Source organism: Salvelinus sp. IW2-2015, unplaced genomic scaffold, assembly GCF_002910315.2.
Source record: "Salvelinus sp. IW2-2015 unplaced genomic scaffold, ASM291031v2 Un_scaffold10075, whole genome shotgun sequence".
NCBI classification, from domain to species: domain Eukaryota; kingdom Metazoa; phylum Chordata; class Actinopteri; order Salmoniformes; family Salmonidae; genus Salvelinus; species Salvelinus sp. IW2-2015.
Window position 1 is genome coordinate 9,027 of NW_019951333.1, and position 6,111 is coordinate 15,137.

The 6,111-nt window shown below is 41.9% G+C and overlaps 1 long non-coding RNA gene across 1 annotated transcript; it reads left to right on the forward strand.

The window, feature by feature from the left end:
• The first annotated feature begins 708 nt into the window (after positions 1-708).
• LOC139027334 (uncharacterized) lies at positions 709-1,730 on the forward strand. Its single transcript, XR_011479419.1, has 3 exons — positions 709-823; positions 1,132-1,158; positions 1,448-1,730. It is a non-coding gene; the product is annotated as an uncharacterized lncRNA (long non-coding RNA).
• The last annotated feature ends 4,381 nt before the right edge of the window (positions 1,731-6,111 follow it).

The window sequence follows — 6,111 nt, forward strand, 5'->3', positions numbered from 1 at the left end:
TGCTGCTACTTGCTGTTTATTATCTATGCATAGTAAATTCCCCCCTACCTACAGTACATGTACAAATTACCTCAACTAACCTGTACCCCTGCACACTGCGGGTACCCACTGTACCTCTACCAACTAACCTGTACCAGTACCCACTGTATATAGCCTCGTTATTGTTATTTTATTGTATTACTTTTATTGTTTTTTACTTTATTAAGTAAGTTTATTAGGTAAATATTTTCTTAACTCTTCTTGAACTGCACTGTTGGTTAAGGGCTTGTAAGTAAGCATTTCACGGTAAGGTCTACACTTGTTGTATTCGGCGCATGTGACAAAAACTTTTTATTTTATTTTATTTTAATGAATCTTTTGCAATATCTACAATATCAACATTATAGTTTTAACCATGTTTTGAGGCTATATAGGTTTTGTTGACATTTACTTTGTTTACAAACATTGGAGTAAAACAAGCTTATATTTTTGGTTCTGATGGGGAACGACAGTTTCACTAAGCTCGTCATGAGGCATTTATAAGTTATATTCTTCAAGAATCAGTAGGAGACATCTAATGTTGCAAAATATCGGCTGTTAAAGACAAATAGCTACAGACGACAAAAATATCATCATTAGCCCACATTTTCTGTATGAGACTGGTTTCTGCGCTCTGTGGTTTTCCTGTGAACAAGCTCCACATCTACTTCTCTATTCATACAACCCTCTCTGACACAGTCACCATCTTCTGTGAAGTCAGACTAACAGTCTGTAGACGTCTGATAAATGGCGTTATTCATCCCTGATATGGCTGGTCATCTGTTGTTGGTCATCCTCCTTTTGGGTGAGTTATTCCTCCATTCCAAGTTCCATCATCTGTTAGTGCTACAGGATTCTCTCTCCTCTTTTAATATTTTACTTCAGGAACTCTTTATATATTTCTGAATCTCATGGCTGTAATAATTGTGTCTTATTCCATTGATCTTAATGATGTATTTTTCTCTATCATTATATTTTGTTCAGATCAGAATGACTACTACTTGATAACATGTCCATGGATCCATTGTAGTATATGACACTTTACCAACTTGCGCAAAGTGTTATTTTGGAATGGAACATTTTCCTCATCAAGACCTATTTTGTTATTTCCAGACACCTTCCAATACATCGAAGCCCAAGGTCCTTGTGAGTGATCAAACCTGGAATTATTTTCCTTTTTTTTTTGGCTAACTATTTTTACTAAATAATATTACCATCAATCAATCAAAGTTATCTTGTTAACCTAAACTACATACGTAATTGTAAATGCACTGTTATCATCGAATATACAACAGTGACTTCATTGTTTTATTTTTTTATGTATATCAAGTGGTACAATATCTTTGAGTACTTAAACATTGACAATGAATTTATAATTAAATGAAAAGTGACATCATCCCTCTGATCTCACAGACCTTCCACCTCCCAGTCTGACAGTGAGGCCTGCAGTCATCAACAAGATAGACTCAGTTCAGCTGAGTTGTGAGACGCCTCCATCTCTCCATGTGTCTCAATGTTACTTCTACATAGAGGCGGGAAACAATCTTACAGACTCATCCTGTACTCAGACACTCACAGGAACAGAGCTCCTCAAGGGCAGATCCAACATTTCCAGATGTTGTCAAAGTGAAGTGTTCCTACACTGTAGAGAAGTCTCACACATCTCCTTTAAGTGACCCTGTCTCAGTCACTATTCAGGGTAAGTAGGTGGTTTATAAAATTATACACTTCCCTGTTATACCATACTCGTTGTGATCTTTCTGAAAATGAGATCTTATGTCATATTTCATCAGTCTTCATTTCACATAATAGGTCTTACTGTATGTTTTACTGTACTGCACACTCAGGAGGCCCCTTAAATGCAACTTTCAAAGAAGCACACTCTATTCGTCTGATCTCACAGACCAACCTCCTCCCAGGCAGACAGTCAGTTCTACAGTCATCAGAGAGAGAAGATTCATCCATATGTCACAGCGGTTTATTCCCAATCGGTGGCAATGTTCATTTGGGTCTTTCCGAGCAGGGTTCGTTCTTTTTGGTTCTACCCGAGCAGGGTTTGTTCTTTCGGCTCTACCCGAGCAGGGTTCGTTCTTTCGGTTCTACCCGAGCAGGGTTTGTTCTTTCGGCTCTACCCGAGCAGGTTCGTTCTTTCGGCTCTACCGAGCAGGTTCGTTCTTTCGGCTCTACCCGAGCAGGGTTCGTTCTTTGGTTCTACCCGAGCAGGGTTCGTTCTTTCGGCTCTACCCGAGCGGGTTCGTTCTTTTGGTTCTACCCGAGCAGGGTTCGTTCTTTTGGCTCTACCCGAGCAGGGTTCGTTCTTTTGGTTTCTACCCGAGCAGGGTTCGTTCTTTTAGCTCTACGCGAGCAGGGTTTGTTCTTTCGGCTCTACCGAGCAGGGTTCGTTCTTTTGGTTCTACCCGAGCAGGGTTGTCTCTTTGGCTCTACCCGAGCAGGGTTTGTTCTTTCGGCTCTACCCGAGCAGGGTTCGTTCTTTTGGTTCTACCCGAGCAGGGTTTGTTCTTTTGGCCTCTACCCGAGCAGGGTTTGTTCTTTCGGTTCTACCCGAGCAGGTTTGTTCTTTCGGCCTACCCGAGCAGGGTTCTTTTTCGCTCTACCGAGCAGGTTCGTTCTTTTGGTTCTACCCGAGCAGGGTTCGTTCTTTTCGGCTCTACCCGAGCGGGTTCGTTCTTTTGGTTCTACCCGAGCAGGGTTCGTTCTTTTGGCTCTAACCCGAGCAGGTTCGTTCTTTTGGCTCTACCCGAGCAGGGTTTGTTTCTTTTGGCTCTACCGAGCAGGGTTCGTTCTTTTGGTTCTACCCGAGCAGGGTTCGTTCTTTTGGCTCTACGCGAGCAGGGTTTGTTCTTTCGGCTCTACCGAGCAGGGTTCGTTCTTTTGGTTCTACCCGAGCAGGGTTTGTTCTTTTGGCTCTACCCGAGCAGGGTTTGTTCTTTCGGCTCTACCCGAGCAGGGTTCGTTCTTTTGGTTCTACCCGAGCAGGGTTTGTTCTTTGGCTCTACACCGAGCAGGGTTGTTCTTTTGGCTTACCCGAGGCCCAGGGTTCGTTCTTTTGGCTCTACCCGAGCAGGGTTCGTTCTTTTGGTTCTACCCGAGCAGGGTTCGTCTTTTGGCTCTACCCGAGCAGGGTCGTTTTTTGCTCTACCCGAGCGGTTCGTCTTTTGGTTCTACCGAGCAGGGTTCGTTCTTTTTGGTTCTACCCGAGCAGGGTTCGTTCTTTTGGCTCTACCTGAGCAGGGTTCGTTCTTTTGGTCTACTCCGAGCAGGGTTCGTTCTTTTGGTTCTACCCGAGCAGGGTTCGTTCTTTCGGCTCTACCCAAGCAGGGTTCGTTCTTTCGGCTCTACCAAGCAGGGTTCAGTTGTCACTGACAATGAACACACCCTGAAAGCACTGAATGCTCTGAACCAGTATCGTGTGTTAGAGACCTCATGAATGGTCTTTTGTTACCACCTTATTAATAGGCAGCGTGCAGTAGGATGCGTTGATCAGCTGTATTGACAGGTGTAGGACTGTAGATCGATAAACTATACATTTCTCTCTAGTATGGATGCTCACCAACATTTTATAGAAATGTAGCCTATAGTTTATCATTATAGTTATTGGCTTTGGATGCCTTGGCTTTAACTCTGACACAACACAACTAACGTTATTATTCACAACAGAACTAGCCTAGGCTACTAATAAGTTTAGCTAACATAGCGAACCTGAATGAAATAAATATTAAAACTAAACTTATACTTGTTTACTTGACTTATCTCTATAATTTGACTCTTTTAAATAATTTTCTCTGGCAAGTTTGCCACGGCGTGCTGCAGTAGGTAAGTAAAGCGGAAGTCGAATTCATCACTTCCGTTGTTCGGCTGTGCCCATATAGGAATGTTTGAAAATGAGGCGCATATGTTCTGGTGGAAGGATGAAATAAATAAAAAATGCTCATTTCAATAACGTCTTTAATGAAAACGTGTCCTTAATCTTTTGTTTTTGATGTTGGCAACCGTTTTACAAAAAGCTAAATGCTCATCGAAGCTGAAGATTATTGTGTGATAACTCCCTCCTAAGGGCTGTTCCTGGCACGGGTTTCTTCATGTTTTTATTTCTAAATAGACAACACGTGTCTTAATTGTTTTTCTCTTTCAAACTCATATAATATTAAGTGTACATTATCTGTATGAGTATCAATTAAAAAAGACATCCATCATCCCTCTGAACTCACAGATCTTCCTCGGCCCAGTCTAACAGTGATTCCTGCAGTCATCAGCGAGGAGACTCAGTTCAGCTGAACTGTCAGACTCCTCCATCTGTCTCTGAGTGTTACTTCAAAATAGAGGGGCAAGTGGAATTCACCCTACCATCACCCTGTCATCAGACACTCACAGGAACACTACTGGTGAAGTGGACAGGTCAGAGTTCACCAGCTGAGGTCAAAATACAATGTCAGTACAGTGCTACAGGTTCACAGTTTAGATCCATATACAGTGAGCCTTCACCAGTCACAATTCAGGGTAAGAAGATTGTTTGAATGGTTTGTAAACATGTACTGTTGTGCATCATTACCCATGTTCCTGTGTGATATGTTATCATACTGTGTGTTGTCATAAGCTATTACATGAATCAATCAAGCAATATATTAGATCTCCTTAATTTCACATACTGTCGCTTCATTGAGGTAATGGACTCAAGATCCTTAAGTCTGAAATAACAAGGAGGGATTAGGCTATCAGTACATTTCTCAAAACCACAAACCCCACTAAAATGCTATATTCCCCTATCTTACAGACGTTCCTCAGCTGACAGTGAGTTCTTACAGTCATAGAGAGACAGAATCAGTTCAGCTGAGTTGTGAGACTCCTCCCTCTCTCCCTGTGTTCTCACTGTTATTCTACATGGAGGGGGAGAAAGATTTTTCCAGACTCATCGTGTACACAGACAATAACAGGAACTGAGCTGCTGAAGAGGTCTGGTCCCAACAATTCCATCTGTGGTCAAAGTGACATGTTACTACACTGTAGGGAAGTCTCAAAATCTCCTTTAAGTACCCTGTTCAGTCACTGTTCAGGGTAAGTAGGTGGTTTATAAAATTATACACTTTACTGTTATATTCATTATGCTCATTTCTGAGTGAGATCTTATAATGTCGTATTTCCTAAACATCTTCATATCACATAATGATAGATTTTCTGTCTTTGTACAAACATAGATACTGATATAGTTGAACATTTTATTCATGAATGTCATGTTAGTATGTATGGATTACCTGTAATGTTTTTAAATGAACTTGCAAAAGACCACTATTCTCACTAGTCGGCTCTACAGTCATCAGACAGAGAGACTCAGTTCAGCTGAGCTGTCAGACTTTCTCCATCTGTCTCGTGTCTCAGTGTTACCTCTACACAGAGGGGAGAGATCCTAAACACTCTGTACGCGTTCACTTACGGGGACTGAAGCTTACTCTCGTGGGCAGGTCAAAGTTCATCTGCTGAGATCAACTGAAAGATGTTTTTACACTGTAGAAACTCACTAGAAACTCACTATCCATCTATCCACTATGCACAAGTTACTATTCTTGTAAGAAGTTATTATTCAGATTGTATTGAATGATTCTGTTTAAATCTCAATCTCATCCAATGTCATTCCAAAATAGCTGTTGTGAAACGATAAGTCTAATAATATTTTTAAATGTATGTGTCAAAAGTAGAGTTTTAACATCCCACAGCAAACAACCACAGAGACAGGCCAAAGTCGATCAAAGGTTCTTTATAAACTCAGCTTTACACAGTAATACACCGTACACTATAGACCTATTAGAAACGTATAAATAGGCTGGGATTTAGGGCTGTAGACTAACTAGAAGCAACGGGACAAACTACACAGCAGTTGATTCCCGATCGGTGGCCAATGTTCATTCGGCTCTACCCGAGCAAGGTCAGATCTTCCTCCCTAGCAGATATGGTGTTCAATGTAGGTCGCCTTCTGTCCCTCGCTCCGCATCGGCCTGGCTGTTTGGTAGAGTTGGGTGTAGCCTCTCAGCTGCGTCAGGCGTGTCCCCGTGTCTGTAGTCGTGGGGGACAGAAAAACAC